General features: G+C 47.8%; 1 protein-coding gene across 1 annotated transcript in view; it reads left to right on the top strand.

The window, feature by feature from the left end:
- The window catches only part of LOC143373268 (irregular chiasm C-roughest protein), a 280,817-nt gene that overhangs the window by 50,739 nt on the left and 206,544 nt on the right, over nt 1-23,534 (top strand). Inside the window, exon 2 of the mRNA XM_076820370.1 lies at nt 10,800-11,153. The gene's annotated coding sequence lies outside the window, so the exon portion shown is untranslated. The remainder of the gene's footprint in view (nt 1-10,799; nt 11,154-23,534) is intronic.

Raw genomic sequence — 23,534 nt, 5'->3', positions numbered from 1 at the left:
AAAGTAGAATAACCAAACGCAAGCTGCCACAGACTACCTATACATAGGAAATATTTATTCACTGCATTTTTGTTGTATTTATAAGTTCTTTTCTTTCTTTTTTTTTGAGAATAAGCAAAATATATCCTTCTTTCGTTTTATTAATTAAAAATTCTTGCATTTAATGATATGGAAACATATCAGTGGCTGAAATTATTACTTTTTTGTCGCATCTTCTAAATTCTGGAGAGAATTAAAAAAAAACGAAACCTATCGGTTCTTTCATTTTTTTACTGCAATTAGTTCTTTTTATGCTCTTTAATTTGGTATAAATTTTATCTGCTCCCGAGTGTTTTCACATAAGAAAAAAGATACAAACAATAAAACGAAAAAACTAGACAAGTCTGTGCCAGAATATTTAATTTTAAGACACTGAGCTTTGAATTCCTTTAGATTCAACTGTTAGTGATGAAACTGTATAATAAGAATGAATAATTTAAAATTTATTATCAATACAAATTATTTAAAAAATTAATTTGATTTTTTTATACTTGTTTCATATGTTTGTTATTAATTTGTGTTTAAATGTATTTAAAAAATATATATTTTGTTTGTTTTACTTTTACTATGTTCAAAAATATATTTTAATGAATTATTTTTTCTTAAAATTAATTTTTTTGTGTATAAATATGATTAACATAGCAATTACAGGTAAATAACTGCATCTTAATGGAAATTTGATATTTGATTTTTTCCTATATGCTCGTTACACTGTGAGGCGTTGCGAATGGATAAGTTCTGTGCCGATGGTTCAGACATTACGAAAACACGGGCTGCAGTAAATTCGGAGTGTTAAATCGAGCACCGTATAATAATAATTCAGCTCGCTGATTCTTCTCTGCTTCCACATGGTCTTCTAATTTCATGAAATAGAAAATTCCGAAATAGCTGAAGCTATAGTTTTGAAGCGAAAGATATTAGCGGGCTTGACCTATGTACGATCTATCTACTGGCACGATACACGCTGAGCTCCCAGAAATCCATAAGTGATACAGGAGTGTGGCGAACAGCCAGAATCCTCTGCCCGACTATAATGCACTGAGTCTACTTACCCACCGCGTGCCTCAAACCCGACTACATACTACATACGGCTGGTGCGAGGATGAGGGATTAACTAAGTGGTGGTGCTGTCTCGCTGAGGATTTACGAGTCCGCTAATGCTTTTAAAGTTTGAAGTCGCCGGAATCCGATTGACTGTGGTTATAATAGACAAGGAAGCAAAGTTAACGTGACGTAACGTCGCGCCGCGTCTTTATACTCAACTTTCGCAGACAACCTGTATAGAGTGTCGGCTGCTCGAGGTGCGCGGCGTAAAAAGACACCTCCCACGAGGAGCACGGTTACGAGGACGTTAATTATTTCGCAGCGCCGGAGCCACGTCTTTCTCACGTCAGTATCCACCTGCTACGGTGTTTCTCTCCGCGCCGCCTGTAAATAGTCGGGTTCCGATTATGGAGGTGGCCGGTACAGGAAAGTTGAACGGAGAGGGAGATCCATTGCGGCGGAATTAGAGAAAGGGAGAAAGGCAGGAGAGAGCCGGTCGGAGTTGCCGCAAGTAGCGGGCTCTCTGCGGCTATCCGAACAGGCTTTATAATTAATTCCATTGTTCGAGCGGACGAGGATATACGCACAGTGTATACATACATACATACATATATAGGGCAATGCCAACAATTACGAAGGACGACCTTTGGGCCGCCTTGCTGTTTCCTTTACGTGCTGTAATACCGTTAATCACGTAACGCTACGGGCCGCAATTGCCCGAACCGAGCTTCACGCGAAATTGAGCTTCGTTTGTCGCCTACACCCGTTACAGCATCCCATGACCGTCGTTTCGCGTTCAGGAAGCATTCCCATTCGAATCACGACGGAATCGATCGTTTTCCTGCGCCACGGCCAAGTCTGCGCCAGCGGTTATGACAGGGAAACAGTTAGGAAATTCGTATTAATTTCACAACCTCCTCCGCGCTTCTCCGCTGGCCTTCAACCGTGAAACGGTGGGTCGACGAGAAGGGCCTTCCGCGGCCAGCGGAAGAAACTCGATGCTCGAACCCACGCGAATCCACTTCGTTATCGCGCCGGCGGAACGCGAGAATACAAGATACAGCGCGGAAACGACCGCTGTACTTTGCGGCAAACTTTTCGTCCGATTGCCGCCACTATTACGATCATTGCCACTTCCCTCGCCCTTATTTCTGCCACGGAATCCTGTTCAGAGTCTCTTTTATCCAATCTAACCGAGCACATCTCCAAAATCCCTCCGCTTATACAGTGGCTTGGGGAAAGTACGGCAGCGGTCTCTCTCTCTCTCTCTCTCTCGCCCTCCCCTTCTCCGTCTTGCCCCCGTTTCACTCGCTCCGTCCGATTCCAACGTGGCCAAGCTGCAAGCAAGCTTCTTAACAGAGTTTTCGCAAGAATCTCGTAAACGGCAGGTTTCCGGGCGAGCCGCAGACCAACGAGAAAGCACGCACGTCCGAAACGGAGGTGGGGTAAGTTGAAGAATGGCGTGTTACAGTGCCGTGGGAGGGATGCTCGAAAGGGTAAATGGACGGCGTTGGGAGCTCAGCGGAGCAAGCGACGGCCTGGGGTGGCCAACGGGTGGCTAAAGGGTGGATAAGGGGTGGCAGAGACCGGGGGGAGGACCAGGGAAAGGCAGAGAGAGGGTTAGGCAAGAGGATATGGAGGCTTCGCTCGCAAAGGAATGATGTATGATCTATCCGTGCCACGCTCTGCGGTGGCGAGATTTTCAACCCCTTCATCTTCGCAGCCGGCCATGCCGTGGCCAGGATATCGCGCGCGAATTGATGGTGACGCTCGCCGTAAAAATGGCCCTAATGTATTCCCATCCGAAAATTTATCCACGCTTATTCGATATATCGCGCGGGACGCGTCCTCGATAATTCCGACCGATCCGTGTATTCCAGCGAATAAATCACACGGTGCCGCGCCACGGGGTGCTCCCACTTATCTTCACCACCCTGGAAACGTCTCCTTCGCTTTTAATAGTACGACCACTTCTCCAAGGGGACGAGTTGTTTTTATCGCGGGGGACACGTATTGTGATGAATATTCTTTTCTTGAAACGATTTTTTTCCATCCAGGCTTCTCGCTCATTGGAGATGTATTTATTTATTTATTTATTTATTTCACGGGACAATCCCATTAATTACAGAAATGGCAAAACTTAATTAGAGTCTCACACATTTACACCCCCGCTAAACATTTCGCATTCGACAACGCATCCGTTCGCCGAAAACATTCGAGGAAATCACGAAAGGATCCACATCACCGAATTGTACGGTGAACTGGCGCATAGCACGGTTGATAGGGTATAATTACTGTACGAAGGTATTCTAGTATCAAATAGCGGACGACTTCTAAGATTGACCAAGGGCGCATTAAACTTAATCTCCGCTACCTAATCCGAGCAGTCAATTTGGCTGCTCATTAGCTTGTGCAGAAATAATAAATTTCCCACTAACCTTCTGTTTCAACCATCGTCGGCGGACCAATTTCACCTGGCGCACAGTTTCAGGCTCTATAGCTCGATAATTCAAGGAACAATGTTGGAACCAGAGCTGTTACTTTTTGACCCGTCGGGTACCCGGCTACCCGAAACAACTTCAAGCCAGTTGAATGTTTCATTGTCTGTGGTATTGTTTGATGTTAGCCAAAAATGATCGAACAATACCACATTCAATGGCTTAAAGTTGTTCTCGGTAGCCGGGTAACCGACGGGTCAAAAAATAACAGCTCGAGTTGGAACGGGGAATACTCGTCTATTTATGAAATTCTCTGCTTACGTATTAACCGCGATGGGAGTTCATTCTGGTCCCTCGCAGACCGTGAACAGAAGGTAATTACGCGAAAACGATTTCATTCGCCCTCAGCGTAGACACGTTGCCCATAAAATTATCGCGACCAACTGGATGCATCCGGCTGCGACATTTACCAGCATCGTTTAACCCCGGCCTGCTTACCTATTTTTCCTGCGGCGGTTAATTTGATAAGTAATGCCCCGCGGTTCGATAAATCGTGCCCGCGGGCGACCGTCTGCACACGGAGAATTTTAACAGTCCGCCTGCCCTGTCGTTCCCGCTGAGTACGCCGTTCACGTGAACATACCACGCGTAATTGAGCCGTTTATTTCATACGCATAGCGGGTTCGTCACCAGCCACGTCTGTACGAGCTAATCAAACAAGAGCATTTCTATTCCTATGTGTATGAAAACGAGCCACACGGCGTCGCGGATTCGGCTTCTTTCGCCCCCACGGGGTCACGCGATAAACGTGTCTACTAGCCCGAATGATATCCACCGATATGCTCCTATTTCCAGTCATTTTGCCTTTTGTTTGTGCGCACAAATGATTGCGAATCGCAACAGATTCACCATTCCACCCGACGGATTTTAATTTCGCCTTTGTTTTAAAGTGAATCGCATCGTGACACGGATTACGCTCTTTCCGTGCAACGAACCGCTGGATAGAACTTATCGAGGAGCGAAAACAGGAACCATCGATGCGTTCTTGTGTGCGGTTATTTTCCATTTATACCGTGGTAAATTCGTTAATCTTGGTTTTCTTTGAGTGCCATTTACACGATACCGCCGGCTGGTCAGCGTACCGCTGGATGCCGTATTCGATGCGCAATGGAGGATGAAAAAAAAAGGGGGCCAGAATAATCGGAAAGCTATTCTTTTTAATTGTTTCCGAGCTGAACGCGTCCCCGGGCGTATCGTAAAAGCCGTGCCAGTTAATCAGAGTTGATTAGTCCGTTTGTTCCGAGATATCTGTCAGTGGATGCTGCATAAACCCGGGCCGTTTCGCTGCCTCCATAAATTCCGATGAGAATAAACGTGTCAGCGTATTATATGGCCGTTCCAGCGGCGAAATGCCGTTTTTAACCGTTGACCCCCGCGAAACTGACAATTCTTCCAATTCCGATTTAATGGACAAATAACGAGTCGTAATGAAGTTTCAACGCCGGGCATCGCGAGGAAATAATATCCCGCCCGGCGGGGATAGCATTACGGTGGAAAAGTTCCAGTCGACGATATTTCGACGTATTTCAAAAGTAAAAGTCGCACCAGCCGCGGCTCGAACGTGTTTCAAATAAATAACGGCGGGGCCGCTCGATTTATTCTCGTCTGTCGCGTTATCGAAACTCATTCCCCGGGCGTCGGACGTTTAAAGCTTAACGAAATCGTTCCGGAGAACAGCGCGAGAGCACGGGGCACGTATGCACGAGGCCGTCGCGGGTGAAAGGTGTCCGTCGTCCGTTGATTTCTCTGGGATCGCGCGGAAATTTCGAAACGAGCCTCTCCTACGCAAAAGATGTTCAAAGCTTCAAGAGCGTAGGCACTAATTAAAGTAAGGACAGAGGAGAGAAAGTATGAAAAAAGAAATGCGATCCGAGTGAGAGAGAGAGAGAGAGAGAGAAAGAGAGAGAGAGAGAGACGCAGAGTGTGTCCTTATCACAAAGCTCCAAATCTTCGGGTCACCGTGAATGAGTCTTTGGATGTTAGGGGGTGAGGTTGGGATGAGAAAATGGAATATAACCCTTTGTGCAAGGCGACATCAGTGTCTCCGTTCGCATGGGATTTGCGCCGCGCATACAGCTAACATAATACAGGAAGATTGTAGATACAAGGTACCTGTAGGTCGCTGGGACGTGTAGCGTATACCGTCGGCGAAGGGTGGCTCGGTTTGGGGAAGCGGGGCTGGCGGAGGGAGAGGTTGCGAGAGGGGTTGGAGTGGTCGCAGGCGTAGGACGACCAGGAATGGCACAGAGGTAATGGAATCAGGTGCCGCGTGCCGTGAATCGTATATGTTCCTAGGGGTTCTCATTTGCAGACGAAGGGTCCTGTGCTTCTTAACCAATCGCAGCCCAGCGACTAATTACGCGGGTAACTAACAGGGACTACTAAGGAAGGAGTTTTACAAACAGAATGGCACTCCTCCTGATTCCGTTCGGCCCACTTTTCGCCCGCTCTATCCTCGTTCGATCCCTGATGTTTAATTAAAAAAAAAAACGAATCGAATCACCAGGCCGTGTGGGGCTTTTTACGCGCCTTGCCTGTAACGAACTTCATCCGTGTTGCCAGCATATACAAAGCGTCCGATTTAACCTCGTTCCGATGGATTCTAATTCTTCTGCACGCTTGGAAATCTCCACGAGTTTCAGCGCGACTATAGAATTATGTGCTCCAAGGTCCTTTAGATAAGGGGGAATTTTCATTTCCCTACCCGCTGCCCGTTTAATCGCGAGGTTTCAATCGGCGCTAACCTACTTTCTCCAGCGATAACCGGTACAGTGGCGTTTTTCAACGACAACGGCCCGTGTTTGATTCGATGACATATCGAAGTCTTGACTCCTGGAGGGCCCTTTTCAACGCTGTCGCGGCTAAAGCGCCGCGCCCCGCGGTGTGCAACGCCAATCCTACCGTGAAACGTGATCGCGCATTCGCTAAGTGCACTCGTTTACGCTGTCACTATTTGAACGACGGATAGACGATCGAGTCATTCGCGTCGAGCGTACACATGTGCGCTCCCACTGTGGAATCGCTCGTCCTCGTTTTGGACCGCTACTTATCGCGAGCGCCACTAAATCTGCGAGCAGTTGAGTCCCGATCGGGACGTTTGCCCGGCTCGATTCATCGCAATTATAACTTTGAACCTTACAATTCCAAATGCGACCATTGCAAAACGATGTCAATCAATCTGTCGATATTATTGGCCACGTAATCTCGACGATATTAACATCCCCAATAATCGCGCCAATAGCTTCTGTCGTCTTGATATAGACATTGATTTATCCAACGAGGAGCGTGTGTAAGATTTATAACTTCGCTGAAATAGCGGTTGGTAGCGCGGCACCGCCGCGACTTTTGAGTGGTAAACAATGCACTTTACAACAAAGCGTTTCACGACGGCACTCCGGGGGCGCAGGTTAAACAAAGACTGTATCTAAAACGCGTTACTGGAAAGTGTGCAGATCGTTTCTCGTATGTTTGCCGCGTCTCTCGGAACCGACGAAAGAGAGTCGCCGGGGGGGTGCTTTTGCATGGAGCAGGAAACAAAAGTTTATGGGAGTAACGAGTACTCTTTAAACTTTAAGCCTTGATTTCCGTCGCAAGATCCTTTAGACCAGCGTTTTCTCACGTTCTTAGGTAACCACGAAACAGCGGCGTTGTATTTCGAGATCGAGGCCGTCAAAGCTTCGCGTACTGGTACTACCCCCGATACGTGGTTGTTTACAGCGCTGTAAACGGATAGGGAAATAGGGGAATCTGATTTATTACCGTGTATCTGTTTCGGGCCTGTTACCATAACGCAATTCAATAAAAAAAAAAGCAAAGGGAACGGCACCGCTGGAGAACCGACGGAAATTGCCCTCTTAACGCAATACGTTTTATCGGTTGTCCATTTAACGGGGCGGGATTTATCATTTGGCGGGCAAAGGTGTGCGGCAACCGGAAAGCTCTGGATACCGAGATGGGTTTTGTTGGACGGTTTCCTGTCGGAAACCCGAAAGTTTCTGGCTTTAAATTTCAGCCAGCCGTTCCGGCCTGGCGGTCCGAATGTTTCGGATTTTCAGTTTCCATGCTCCCTGTAACAACGGCTCGCGCGCCGCTGGCCAAGTTTACAGCGGCGAAACTTTATAATATAAAATAATATTTTTATTAGCGGCGTCGCGTGTTTTATTCGCACGCCGGCTGCGCACGTCCGCCGGAACGGTCATTCGCGTTCTTATTTTTTTGAAACTGCCGCGAAACTTTGTTGTCCGAGCTCGAAGCTGACGGAAAACGCTGCTCGTGACACGTCCAGAGAACTTCGCGGCCATACGACCCCTCTCATTAGGGGATAGAATGCAAACTGCACCGGCTGGTAGAAATATGGCAAGCTCCTTGGGTGTACACTGTACAATGGAGAGGTCAAACCGATATTCCGATGGGTGCGACCCATCAAATGGCTTTCGCCGTTGTAAGGGGCCTGCAGACTTCACGCGTGATCTCCATCGAGCCTCGGAGCTAATAGTAATTCAGAGGGACGAATCCCCGTGACTCGAATGCATTATCTTCACTCTGTATTACTTTCTCGACTTCCCTGTTTACCTATTCCTTTTACTCGAGGGGATGTAGCCTTATGAATCGCACGATGAAGTTAGCCAGCGCGCATAGGCTTCGTGCATCTGTGTGCCCGCAATTTCCGTGTCATTGACATTATTCCTGGCTGTAAGGCTATAAATAGAGAGAATCGATACTCGACCTCTTCATACGATCGTAGAACAAAACTTATCGAAACCGTTCGGTAACTTATCTATCACGAACTTCAGGGATTTTGCTACCTGCCTGCTAACGATGGCTTTCTTCGACATCCTCCAAATGGTCACCCGTCTCGTCGACGCGTCGAGCGAAAGTCGAAACGCGGCTCATAATTCCTCGGTGACCGCTCCTACCCTTCGCTTTCCACGAAGCCGATCCTTTTCCCCTTCGACACGACTTTCCTCTCTCAAATGTTTCCTGTTACGCGATCGGCGTGGGCATCGTGAGAGCCAGCCTGTAACGAGGACGAAGCTCCTTCTGGCACGTTTCCACGAGTTCCAACCGAGAACTCTCCGAAACCTGCAGTCTCTCATGTTTTTAATATCCACTAAGCCACGTGGATGTTAATCTACAATTTTTAACATTTTAATTACAGCAGAAGCGATCGCTGCGATGGAGTTTCGGTAGGGTTCTCATTCGGAGGCGTGCACCGGGGCTGAATTTAAGTAGCTTGGAAAGGGGACGGCGGACTGTAATAACGCTGGAATTATTATCTTATCGGATTGTTGACGGGGGTCGTGTTCCCGTCGGCGTCTTCGGGCCGCCTCCACCAACGAACTAACGCTATTTCATCTGTGATCTGCCTGCATCTTTCCCAACCCTCGAGCCACCGACACCTAAAATTTTCCGTTCCCCTCTTCTCTTTCTCTCCAGAGTCGCTGGTGCTGCTCGTCTTTCCCGGAGAAACAATATTCTCCGGCCGAATGCGTTCGGTGTAACGCAAGGCGGCCGTGCCGGTTCCATTTCGCGTTTGATAATGTAATAAATAATTCCGTGGCACCCTGGTGCAATAAAACACACCTGGGATAGCTTCCTCGGTCGCGTAGTTCGCTTGTTTCTTGTTCAATCTTCGATGAAATCGAGAGGAGAACGGTTGGCTGAGAACGGGACGGGGAAAATCGATGGGCGAACAGGCAAAAAGCTTCGGCCAAGACGTTTCGCGGGACGACGGGGAAATTTTCATTTGTAATTGTTTGCCGTATCGCGCGCTCGGACGACGCCAGCTTTTCAGCCCGGCTCTCTCTGATCAACCGGCACATCCGCTGCTCAGTTTTTCATCTCGCGTCAGGGTAATCTGCCCCCGGGGCACCGCACCGGCTAGAATTCCCGTTCCTCTCTTTTTCTTAACGTTTTCTCCGCCACGCCTTAGTGCTCTCCTTTCCCCCGTATAATGTACGTCGAGTTAATTGGATGAGGCGGCCCCGCCGAGGAGACTGTTCAGGCCACTTCTACGGCCGGCTACGAGGGCTAAACTCGTGCTACTTGCGATTCCTAAACGCGTTACCCGCCGCTTCTTGGGGATTCCGGTGTGCGCCGTCCAAGCCACCCCATTCAAAGCAACATTACAGCGAGCAGCTGGAATATACCGAGCGCATTGGAATCTGACCTATCCCCTGACCTGTCATAACGTCTACCCACGGAACAAGTAGCCACTCGTATACAATCATAATTATAATTAACCGCCAACGCTGTTCCGCCCAACTTTATAAACGTTCGAGTTCCATGGCAACCTTAATTTACACTGGCCGCCCATTTTACCCTGGCATTAGAGGAGTCCACGTTAAATATTTGCCATCCATGGAACTGCGAAACACGCTGCCAGAAGTGGTCCGATACGAGAATTAATCGAATTCCTCGAGCAAGAATCATGTGTACATTCTAATAAAATGCGATGCTATTTCGGAAATTCCGTTTATTCGTAATCACCGCCGTACGAACTTCCCGCACAAAATACTTCTTTCACCGAGCTATGTCTACAAGAACCTGCACTCCTTCTTACGTCGTTTCCCGTCGTGCCAGTCCCCTAGGGGCGATCATCGGGTTCCGGAGAGTGTCATTCACTCGGTTCTCACGATGCGCGCGGGTAAACGACGGATCATCCTATAATTAACACGACATTTCTCTGTTAATTATTAATCAATGATGAAGCTTTTCAGCTTCTTGTACTACAGTGATTCTTTTGTAAAACAATCTTATTTGACGAAGCATTATCAATATTCCTCTTCATATTAAATTATTTCAAACTACCTTCACTACTCGGCTTCGCCCGAGATTTAGGTTTTGATTTTATGGAAAAATAATTTTTATATATGCTATTTGTGAAAATCGTCACATTTATCTGGATTAACTAGGCATAATGAGCTGGGACACATTTCGTGACCTCAGAGTTCACCGTTCCAAAGTTTCAAGGCGACAGACAAACACACAAACACTTTCTGCTTTATTTATATATATATATATATATATATATATATATATATATATATATATATATATATATACACGCAACCCGTTTATATATATATATATAAAATTCGTATTGTGCTTAACTGAATTGGACCTACGTCACGCTAAGAACGTCCCACATCTCTAACTCGCAATTTACGACCAAAGTCCATCGACCGCGAATTTCATAACACCGTTTTTCCGTTTCAGGACTATGTACGGCTGGTGGGGCAAGCGGGTCTCGCGGATCCTGACGGCAGTTTGTCAGTGCGACGAACCGCGGCGTTGTATCACCGCTAAAGTATCGGGCGAGCGTGTTTACATAGGCAGATCTCGTAAGCGCTGGATATCAGTCGTCCGTCGTCCGCGTGCAAAATTGCTTCGTGACGTGTTTGCCGTTTCGACCAGGTATGTGTGTGCACGCCGTGTGGAAATCACGACCCTCTCTTCGATGGGGTGCGACCCAGCAGGACACGGGATCGCATCGAAAATGGACTTTGTTCGTGGACACGGATGAATCGTCGCTGAGAAGGGATCATCGTCGTTCGACCTGAAGGCTTCTTGGTGAGTCTTATGCATCAGAAATGTGTACTGTGTCATAGAAACAGCAAAATTGCTCAATGTGTACATAGCTTGTTTCGTAAAGAAATAGAAATTTCAATTCGTTTAAAGTTTCTGGGCAAAGTTGACGCTATAGGTTGCCGCTTGACGTTTTCAGCTGCCAAATCTACAATTTTGCGAATTTTACTATAAACCAAGCGGCATTTTATTCAGAAAAGATAGTACTTTCGTAAGGTCCAATAAAAAATCGATTTTTCGACTGCCTAGTCTCCTTAAGTAATCGATACCATCGAGGCGTCAATTCTGTCACCTTAGATTTAACCGCGAAAGTAGCTGTCCTCTATTATCATTTCTACGATCACCCGCGAATGAGAAATTGCACCGTGCATCAAAGTGGCTGTTGCGCAAGGTTAATATGAGCAAGACGAGCTTCGCAGCGCGTTTGGGTCACGAGTGGAAACTCTCGCTTTGTTACTCAATTTGTTGCGGGAAGAAACGCTCCTCGTCGATCATTGCGAGCCGCAACGGCAGTCGAGGAATTCATTACCGACGATGCAATCTCGCGGCGGTTAAGATGGATTTATGCGCGAACGGGACGCGCATCGATTTATCTTCCGTTTGAAATCTTCCTTTGCGAAAATTGCCGCGCGGAGGAGGATACTAGCGATCAGCTTTATTGAAACGTTCGCGTCGGAGGGGTGCTTGGAGACACGCGTCCACTCGACGATCATCTCCGCGAGATGCCCATCGATTAAGTCGCTATCAGTGAGATAGATATTTACAGGGGAGCCCGAGTCAGCCGATCATTTATCGGGTGTAAAACGCCGTTAATGCGTATCAATGGGAACATGAACATCGAGCCGTATAGGTGAACGAAATCGTATTTGCAACCAGCCATACGTATTCGATTCTGAAATGGGAAACGAGGTCGTTCACCGTACCGGCGTCGAATTGCACGTCATTTCGAACGTAGCTTATTACATCGATGTCAATGCGTGCATTAGTTCACCACGTATCCCATGAAACAAGCATTCGCGGGTCATCCATTCACGCAACCCGTTTAAACGAACGGGATGCTTCACTTAAACGCGGCCCGTCATTCTTGCGCTCCGAGCACTTCTCCCTTCGCTGTTATGCCACTTCTTTCACGAGTAGGTACACGCATATTCTCCCCGCGTGTTAAACGTCACTGTGTCCTATATCGGGTTTAACGAAATTGAGAAATTTCAACTAAAATAACCCGTGATGGAGGGAAAGATTGCTGAGGAGTCGGTGAAGACTCTGTGTCCCGTATAATTAGGTACCGCGGAGGGGCCGTGTTTTTCAAGTTTTCAATTACCCCATTCGAGGCAGCTCGTCGGCCGTCGTTTACGATATAAGCGTCACCAGAGACAGCGCCCCTTTTACCGAGTAACGAGTTTCGTTGAAAAACACGCCGAGACGCACACGTTTTTACGCTTTCATCCCGACAAGTTGCGCACCGTGACTTACTTATTCCGCGGAGGACGCGAGGCGAGTGCAGCTTCCGACTGCGCGGGCCGAAGTTCACGAGAGGACGGCGGTGGTTTCCGATTCTGACGTGCGGTTTCATTCGCGATAGAGCAATCCTGCGTGACTGATGTTTCGCGCCCCAGCTAATCTCCCAGTCGGTACAATAACTTCGTACGGCATTGATTCCATTTCTCAATCGCCTCGGGAAGAGTAAAGGACTTTCGAGGAATGGATTCAGGGAAATTCGAGTCAGGCTGGCTATTGAAAAGCCTAGAATAGCATGCAGTTAAAGAAAGTGTCCGATATCATTGAGAATATCTGACCGTTTCATCCATCTGTGCCTCGCACTCGAAAATGGCAGAGATGAAAGCACAGCGAGATGGAAAGCTGCGAAGAGTTACGATTACAGAAACGTTATTAAGAGAGGGGGGCGTGTTACACGGTAGCGCGTCGATTAATCGAATTAGCAGAGCGGTTTGTTGCTAAAGTACACCGCGAATCGTACCGCAATCACCGTAAACACGCCGCGCCGTTCTGTTTGTTTTGGAGTTACAATTCGTTTCGGCGTTTCTGCTTCAATCAACGTTCCCGGATGTTCGATGTATCGCGCGATTGCCCGTGTCGTTGTTCTCGCGGATGTTCGCGTGGCAACTGGGCGATCTCGCGCGATTCGGCAACGTAACCAGAGCAACGGATGACAGGGAGATCCCTCGGCGATATTGGAAAGTATTTAAGTCAAGGCGGTAGCGATAATGAAGTTAGCGGTACCTGATTGTTAGGGCCGATAATTCGGTGAATCCTGCGCTAAGACGCAGGGGATCGACGGGGCGAATTGAACGGTAATCCAACTAGGCGATGTCCTGTCGGAAAAGGGGAGATTATCGGGCGTTGCGCAGCGAACCGGCGGCCGACGGATTGATTTACATCGCCGAGAGGACCGATCTCGGGCGGCGACGCTAACAAATCTACTCTCTCCGTCCAATGCGTATTAATTTACACGTCTGTTATTTTACCCGAGTTTGCATCAATTCGCGTAATAACTGGCCACTGGTGCACTTAAGCGCCTCGACATTACCCAGGGCTTATTAGAATTACGTGCTATTATCGCTTCCCGTTTCGATGTATAATCCAATCGACGTGCCGCACGTTTGACAATAAGCGAAGGAACGATGGAGCGAATGTGGTTGATCGAAACCATTACCGTAGGTAAACGGAGGGAAGCGATCAAATTGACTCGGAGGGATTTAAAATTCACTGGAACCTATCTCTGGGGGGGGGGGGGGGGCGGGGGAAGATTTTAAAGACGTTTCGCGAGGTAAATATCGACTTTCTCCCCGCCGCCGGTGCCGGCGAAATAATTCCGTGTCCACTTTCGCGATCCGCTGTACTTATCCAAAGCTACGGCGTAATAAGTCTAATAGGATTTCTGAGGTTTTTAAAAGACCCCTTGTGTTTCTAGACTACGTGAATCTTGTAGGGGAGACCGGGGCAGATTATAACAAAAAAAGTTTTCACAGTTTTTTCTCGAACGTGTTTTCCTCGATCAGGAAATAATTCGCGTGATTTACTGCTTACATATGCGGTGAACTGATTGCGTGACGGTACGTGAAAAAATCTAGAACACTTAGACATCTAGCTTCGCTTTAAACAAATCTGAATCTTTCTTACAATGTGCCCCAGTTCGGTGTAAATTGTAACACATCTGTTTTACTTATTTAAATACAAATGTGAACACAAATAAACATTCCTAAAATATATAAATGAAAACGCAGATCATTATTAAACATTTGATATACATGAGTTAAACAATCATTAATGTTTATTCATCTGATTCTATCAAAAGCTTCTTCGCTTTCTTTACTTTTGCCTTTATACTTTTTTCCCCTACTTTTTGTATTCTCGATTGTTATGACCATTTAGAGCCGAGTAACATGTTACAATTTACTCCGTGTTACAACCTACCCCAGTCTCCCCTACATAGAAGAGTATCTTTTCTGATTTAAAGAACCTACCTACTGTTTTATGCATCGAGTTATGTATACCTATAACTGACACATCCTTAGTAAGCTTGATATCGTTCAATCTTCGTCGCGACGATGATTAATTAGAATATTTAAAAACGACCTTCTTTCTTAGTCTCCAAACAGCGATATGGATCACATCCGCATGTCTGGACTCCAATTACATCGGGATTCACGAGTGTCTTGCAAGGGAACATCCCGAACCCGGAAATTCCAAAAAATTCTGAAATTCCGTGAATATGTAGGGAATTTCCCCCTGATTACAACGCAATTCTTGTTTGTTGCCCAAATTCACTCTAAGGGTGTATAATTGACCCCTGAAAACCCATTTATTTTCCGATTCTCTGTTATAACTTATGTTTATACAAATGTTATAACAAATGTAAAATAATTCTTTTACCAAACGATAGATCTAATTAAAAGAAGTAACTTTTGTCTCGAAACTTTTTTTCTATCCCTTACATTTGGCGAGTTACATCACAAAAATGAAAAATAGCCGAATTTTCGGTGGTTAATTTCACCCCGTTCGAGTGAATTTGGGCAGCAAACAAAAATTGCCTTGTAATCAGGAGGAAATCCCCTACACACTCAGAAAGTTTCAGAATTTTTTGAATTTTCGGCTTCGGGATCTTCCCTTGTTGGGCGTCTCGACCTGTCAACCTAAACCGACGTCACTCCACGCGTTCAGCAGCCGAATGTAATTACGTGGCGCGCGGGAAAATTGCAGCACCATTTCCCGACGGTGGGGGAAGCTGACCGTAAAAGCGGGCCCGTGTTTCCCGTTGTGTGCAGAGCGTAACGAAGCGCGGCGGGATGCAACGGCACAGAGTAACGAGAAAGAACAAGGGGCCGTCTTCGGGGGCGCAAAAGGTGCGCGTGAATGTCGCACGGCGGCGGGCGCGACACAAAGGCGGCCGCGCACGTACGATTTGTCGCGTGATCGTACGGCCACCGAGAATTTCACAGGCGACGGGCACAATGTGCGCGGTGCTGTTGTTATACCCGTTTGTCACGAGGATCCTCTAAATGCGACGCGGTAATTTCCGCGTCCGCGATGACCGGGCAATTTGCTCGCGATCCCATTGTCCCGTTCCAACCACGCGCGGCCACGGAACACCGTGAGATTTCGAGCGGTTCTCGCCCCCTCGCGCCCCTTACTCTCCGACTTATCGCCGGGCTTTCTCAGCGCCGTAAAACGCGGATCACAGCTCGCGCCGCTTAATCGCCCGCCGCGAGTTTCGCTGCACGCGCGTGCACACGTCACCGTGCAGAGATCGCGCGGCAGGGGCCAGCGTCTCGTTATCGTCGCGAAAATTTATAGGAATTTAAAAAGTTTAATCTTTCCTAAACGATCCCGTTCGACGTGCTCGGCCGGGAAATGTGTTTCCTCGCCCGGGTAAGAGCTCGTATTCCGCGGGGAATTATCCGGCCCCGGCAAGTATTTCCGAACGCGCGGAAGAATGCTTCGTAATAAAACAAAGTCGGTTTGAAAAATTCCGCCCCGGAGACGGTGCCCGGGCAGACGTTGCCCCCTCATCCAAACGGCTGTAAAAGCGAAACGCCGCGGACGGGGATTTCGTAGGTCGATCGCGATGGTGCTACGGTAAATTCGAAAGAGTTGATGAGTGGCGAGCAATTAAGCCCCGTCACGTTGCAACTGAAGGGAGAGGTTTCGGTCCTTCCTTACATGTAGGACACGTTGAACTTTAACTAATCTTGAACGCAAGTATAATAAGAAGGTTGAGTATTCCCCGAATGAAACGCTCCTGAAGATTAAAGCTTCTATCGTTGAAAAACGCGCGGGGGAAGAATACCTTGCTGGAAGATGTAATTCTCCGGCTCAGTGTCGCCCGAGGGTCGACCGTGATACGGAGATCGACTTACGCATCGCATATGGGGAAACTCGAGCTTTTATCAGAAGAAACGTTAAGATTGCAGAGGTAAATCATACTTACGGCGTAACGTAGAATATGTCGCTGAGGGAAAGGGTCTTCCTTCGGCGCTGCGATATACCTAAATTCTTGAATCCAAACTGTCAACTCGAGCGTAGGATGTGTATGTCTTATCGGCTTTCCGTTGATTTGGCCAAGCATCGTTGTACAGAGGGTGGGATTTGAATGTTAAGGACGCTCGCAGCGAGATTAGCGAAATCTCGGAGTCAAACTGTACAACGATTTTCAGCTCGGAGCAGGCGCCCCGTTAATCTACGGCGAGTCTGAGAGAAGAGAGGAAGACTGCGGAAGAGAAGACTCTTTGCACTCGGGAAGTCCAACTAAGTTCCAAACTAAGTTAGCAACGTAGATCCTATTAACTAGTAGGGTAATACGGGCCAAGAGTCTTATCGCGGAAATTATCTTCGCTTTATACGATTCTTTTTTAAACTCCTCCCTTAAGCATTTCTTCTCTCTCGCTTCCTCCCCGTGTAGCTCCTTCGAAAATGTAAGTCTCGCGGAGCCGGCCCCGAGACACGTTCTCCTTTGAGCTCCCTTTCGCGCGTAAATTGAATGGACGATTTATCGCGCGCGCGTACGACGACTGGGAATTTCGAACAAAGACGGGGGACGTAATCTTTCCGTTCAGAAACGCGCTAAAATCAAAGAAGCTCTCGCCGCCCCCGATGAAAGAACCTCGAAACAAAAACCAGCCAATTTTCCAAGCGCCGCTCCCGTGTCAGTGATTCAATTCCAATTCCGTCTGATCCCGAAAATTATTCGCGACCTACGTAGCACCTTTTCAACGATCGCCTTTCGCCTCCAGCTCCCGGAAAGGACGAACTTTACTCCCCTGGCTTTCACCAAGAATACGGTCGACATCAAATACGCTTCTGGTGCTAGAATTGAATAAGCAATTTGTCGTAACACGGCCAACACCGAGCCTGACACCTCCGACAGATTTTTACTCCGCATTTAAATGCACGGCGAAATTAGAAAATCCAAGAGCTGAAGCTCTGACATCGCCGTCTCAGCGGTCTGTGACTTAACGAGTCCGACTTCTTCGCTTCGTGATTAATTAAAGTATATCTCGTGGCAGGCGACGTTTCTTTAAACACCTTATCGACCCGCGTGGTTCAGGTGAACACTCTAAAAACCTCACCGTCCTTCGTATTTGGCGGACACGACTGAAATAGTGTTCCAATATTCGCCCAATTAAAGACTCGATAGCCTCGCGGTTTAACTTCGCATCCCTCCTCCTCGTTGGCGTCCTCAGCTGCAAAAAGATGTTTCCTGATGCGGCACCAAAATAGAATGCTCCTGCGGGACGAGGAAATCAGTCTCACCATTCGATCGACCAATTTCACCGATTAACTTGATATTCGAGCGCTCCTCGAGCCTGGCCGTTCCGAGCGGGCAAGTTTGTCCAGGCTCGCCGATGATAAATTCCGCGGTGTTCCTCGGGCCCCCGCGTACTTTTGTGCGCTCTCGTGCTGGCTGGCTGCCGGGGTCAGGACGATTCCGGTTGTCAGGTAGGATTCATGGTGACGCAGGTGGCGGAGGAAAAAAGTGAATTTTCAGCGTGACATCGGTTATTCCGGTCGCGGCTGCGACGACATAAATCGTAAGCCACCGACTGCCGAGCAATCAATACCGTGTGTGCGTGTGCGCGTGTGGTCGTCCCGCGTGCACGTGCATGCGCATCTGCGTGCCCTGGCCCTGTGTGCGGATCGTTTGACAATGAGACCTGCAGATCCCTGGAGATACGACCGGACGAACTGTAACCGGGAGGAGAGAGTTCATCATCTTCGATCCACTCCAGCGGTGGATGCTCGCGACTGCCGATCGATGGGTGACCTGGTGACACTAGTCGCCAAGAAATATGGACGATTCAATCTGTAAGCGGATCAGATCCGCGTACCATATGGGGTATAGTTGTCAAACGATTGCGCAAAGGTTGTAGGAAAATGATTAAGCAAGCAGTTAGTTTAATGACAATTAAATCGGGGCCTTTCATAAAATCTAGAGACCTGGACCAGGCGATGAAGAACGCGTTTAACCAGCGACGCGTGTTAACCTCGGATTTATGTATGTTCTTGACTAGCAGCTGCCGCGGAAGACGGGGCCCCCGGTACAGTAATAAAGTGAAAAGGAGGGTGGTGGTGGATCAACAGGATTTGCTCCAATCTACGCTGCTCGACAAATTTTTATTTCGTTGGGTCCTGATAAATGATCCCACGCCGCCATTAAATTCTTCATCTCCGATCCTCAGGGCAAATTAACGTCAGTGCGCCTCGACGTTTGCGAACGATTTTGATTGATAACGGGGGTGGTAATGTCGAGCTAATTACACGGGGAATCGCCTGAGCGACCGCGTCATTGAAGTCGAGACGTCTCGTGAGCTCGTTTTCGAGTCATCGTCCCTCTTTTCATTAGTATTCTCGACGCTTTTCGAGGAAATCGTCAGAAGTCCTCTGCTCCCTGGCTTTCTTTCTATCCCCGTGTCGCGAAGCCAGCCGGCTCCGTTTCCCGACACTCGAGCAGAAACGCTGCCGCGGCACTCGCCACCCTTGCTCGCCACTCTTTCGAGCCCTCCAGCACCCTCTGCCAGCCCTACCAGGCCCTTCACATCCACCACCACCAGCAGCACCGTCGCCGACGCCCGTTACCACGGCTAACACCCTCCCACAACCCCGTCGCAGCCACCACTAGTCATTTCAGGGGCGACCGCTCGCTATCGAGCACGGCTGGGGGCACGTCTGAAACCTCGCCGACGTCTGCGTGCTTTTTTGCGATTGCATCGAGGTACAAAAAGTAGAAACACTGCGCGCGTTGCACTCTCGGAGCCAGCCGCCCCCGCCACGTTCGCTCGCTTATTCGCCGCGAGCCCGCCGCTAAACGTGGGGGCTGGCGTCAAGGGCAATCAGTTAGGGGATGAAGCGCGTCCGTGCCCGCTTTCTAATTGGCAAATTATTAAGCGCCACGATCGTCCGACGAAACACAGGCGCGTTTCTTTCCGTGACCGCGTTTCTTAGCCATCCGGCCGCTAGAAGAACGCCGCATTTTGTTAATTGACACCCGCCCAGGGGAGGATATCAATTCGGGGGAATGAAATTGTAGAAATTCCTAACTACGGGAGAGCTCCGCTCACCTCTCGTTAATCGAGATGAAATTTTCCGTTGTCCTTTTACCGTCGTGTTATTTCATTCCCAGAATTACGCTTAACACACCACCGAAAACGAGCAAAACTTTTCTATCCGCAGCCGAGTCGGACACCTCTCCGCCCGTTAGCTCGGTAATTTTTATCAAACCGGCCAGGAGACAGCGCCACGCTGCTTCACGACTCCCAGTTTATTCTTGCTAAAAGCACTTCCGGTTAATCCTCTCGCACCTAAGCTTTTTCGTACCGCCCTCGATTAGAGGGCCCTTCGACCTTTTAATGTCGCTTACTTTACAGCGACTAAAACGCTATCAAATCCGCTTCCGTTGGAATCCTTTTTCAAAATAAAGCGTTCTCTTTGAGCGGAGGCTACTCCTAATGGCTCGCCGGATAATCGTGTCGGCCGCAAGTAGGCATAGGATATTTTCGAGCTTAACTATCGACCGGAGAGGGGCGCGCGATCCGAGAACGGGGCAGGAGCTTGGCGAGGGAGTATTTTTCAATCGGTCAGACGAGATGGAAGGGTGGGAAGAGGATCGCCGAGTACGCGGTGGGTGACGAGCGCAGAGGAAAGGTCCGAAGAGGAAGGAAATGCCGCCGGGTTTCGAGACCCTCTTGTCGGCCTATTCGCCGACCCTTTTATACTCCACTCATCTCTGGCGTAGTCTTCGCTAGTCATTTGAGGGACGGCCACGTGAACGAACGGACGCGTTCGTCGCCGAGCCGCTCCGGAACCGACGACGTTTTGCGCGATTGCATCGCGCCACTTGGAAAAACCTGTACACGCCAGCACTTTCGATATTACCCGCAGGATTTAACGACGCGGCTGGGGGGCGGGAGCCGCGCACGGGACGGAGCCGAACGGAGAAGGACGACGCCATTCGTTGGAGAGTGTCTGTTTCAAAGGTCGTTGGAAAGTTCGCAACGCGCGTAATCCTGCGGCCATTCATTGAATGGCGTAATCGGGGCTCGTTTGAATTTAAAATCCGCTCGCGGCGAGGATGTTTTTCTCTTACCCCTCCGCCATCCCCCGTTGCTCCGTCTTCGTTGCGCCCGTGGCAAAAGGACCAACGACCTATTTGCCAGTCATATGTACAAGCTCCCCAGAACGTAGGAACCTCGCGTAGCTTCCGACGTCCCTTTCCGCGCAACTCTAACCCGGAGCTCCGCTATCTCTCCCCATCGCTATTAAAGTAACCACCGGTTACAACGTCCCGATTTGAATACTAGGATACATTTAAAAGTTTACGCCCCGAAAGTAGGCCCTTCTACGAACATCGGGCATGACCAACGAAGAAGGGAACGGGAAAGGGACCGACGCGCAGCCGACAAAAAAGTTATGGGACGAAAACAACGTCGATCGGCTCCTAGGGTCTACGAAGGGCCGAGATCGAAGCTTCGATATGATTGCAATTTGCATCTAAATTGCATCCCCCTTTTTTTACGCCGCTTTCATAGGGAAACTGCGAGTTTTCCGTGTAACCATTGGGTAGCTGGGAAAGTGCTGTTCACTGGTAAGCGTGAGACAGGAATTCAATTTTCCGTAATGCCTTATATTCAGCCTTAAATTATATCGGATATATCGAAGTTGCTACTATCGAGTTTATTCCCCTTTCACGTGCACGCCTGCACAATCGATTCCGAGCATCTAATCAATGCTGGATTAATAGAGACGCGACCATTCTATCCAATTAGAATCCAATACGTTATTCTTCCTTTATTTGGAGCAGAATATCTCGCGCTGAACTGCTTCGTACTCTATAAAGCATTTCGCCACGGGTGACAGGATTTCCACTTTGTGAAATCCTGTCCACTCAGGAAATCAATGCACAGAACTTGTCGCGCTAACTTAATACTTGCCTCAACTATTCTGTAGGTGTTGCAAACTCCCCGGCATCTTGTTGACCTACACCCTTATCAGGTTAGAGAAAGATAAAGCCCTGTCTTTGTCTATTTGGCGAGTATATAGACGGGTGTCTATATTCGGTCGCATTTATGACGGGGTTGCTCGTAAACGCGACGGAAACGCTCGTAAAACATCGACTTGTGCGCGATTCCGGTGACAGTGTTCCTTTTCTTCGAGGCTGCACCGTGTTTCCGCGGTTGCGTTCCAAAAATTCCCGCTGGCCCTGGGCGTTCCATTTTCTTCCCAATGTGGCAAGCCGATTGAACGCCGCACAGTGGGGTGGAAGACCCTAAAAGTTGGCATCAATTCCTAGGCGTCATGAAAACTTGTGTTAATTAAATAACTTAATCAGAAACGATTGTTTTAATGTAATTAAAACAAAAGATTCCTCTTTTATATCCTAAGTTTAAACTTATTTAATACATTTTTGCACATACTTAATAACACAATATGTGAAACCATTTTATTCTTTTTTGTTACGGCAATGCATTGATCATGTTAATGATCGTGTGAACTAGTATCACTGTCATCATATTCATTATAAGACTGCAACGGTGTAGTATGATCATCGCGACTTATAACTGGAGGCAATAATAAGTTTAAAGCTTCTTTGGGCAGAGATTGACGATTTTGGAGGGGTTATCGTCTCTTGCTGGTTATTACGGGATTTGAACTTAATAAGAAGTGATTTAAAATATCCTGATTGCAAAAAGACATTATTTTCATGAACTCGGAACCTTTTTGAATGACTTGAAATTATAGGGATTTGAGCAAAAACGAGCAGAATCTGAAAGTTAATCTCAGTTCTTCGATAATCAGAGATGATAACTGTGCAAAGAACAATGCTTGATCAGACTTGGAAGTTAACTAAATGTTTAATTGTTCGTGCAGATCAGCTATGGTAATTAAGGTATTACTGCTTGTCGCAAACGTGTAACAACAAAAGGTAATTAAACAAACATCTGAAATTGACGTCTTCATCGCGAAACAGAAGTTTATAACACAGAAAACACAAAAAATAGCTACACAAAATCGTTTGATAAATCGCTTGGAAGAAACATGTAATGGAGTTCCTGCAAATAAAGGAAGGAAGGAAGAGTTGTAGCAGGCTGTGGATATACGTTTTATTGTGCGCCCATATTTCAACTATACCAGGGATAAAAAATCAGATATGTAAACATTCTCTTGTATTTCGATTTTTCGCCAACTTTGAGGGTCTCCCACCCCACTGTGCGCCGTGGAAATGCCGGCGATATCGGCTGTCTACGTTTTATCGCGGCAGCATCAGGTGCGTTTGTTGTTTAAGTCGGTCTTATTCGATGCACGGCAGAAATAGCGATCGCGAACAGGAATTGCGACGAAGTCACCCGCAGTCGGCTGGTGCACGCGGACGCGATGGAATTAGATTTTGTTTACCGCCACAAACAGAGGCGAAGGGGATCGATTCTTGTCTCTATGCACGTAGAAACGTGATACTTTCCATTCGTGCACTCATCGCGATAGTAAATGCTGGCGACGAATTTGATAGGGGATGCTTTCGGTGTTAATTTCGATAAGTAGGTACACTTTGAAGGCGTATAGAGATACGTACCTACTCGTAAGCTAGAAACGTGAAAGAGATATGGCAAGATACAGCTGGAGCCGTTTTTCTTTGAGGAGCGAATCATTTGTCTTAATACCAGCACTGTCGTCCTGAAACTTCTTAGAATTAATGCCCATCTTAGTTCCCTCGCTAATGCCCCCTCTTTCATACGGAACATTTCAGAACTAACTTGCCTTTTAATGATCCTATTCCTGGGGGTATGCAATTTTGCTGACTCTGACGGGTGGTCCAGAAATAACAGAGCTATTACAGGAGCAATTACCCCTGCAATT

Source organism: Andrena cerasifolii, chromosome 9, assembly GCF_050908995.1.
Source record: "Andrena cerasifolii isolate SP2316 chromosome 9, iyAndCera1_principal, whole genome shotgun sequence".
In the NCBI taxonomy this organism is placed as follows: domain Eukaryota; kingdom Metazoa; phylum Arthropoda; class Insecta; order Hymenoptera; family Andrenidae; genus Andrena; species Andrena cerasifolii.
This window is presented reverse-complemented; position numbering and strand designations above follow the sequence as displayed.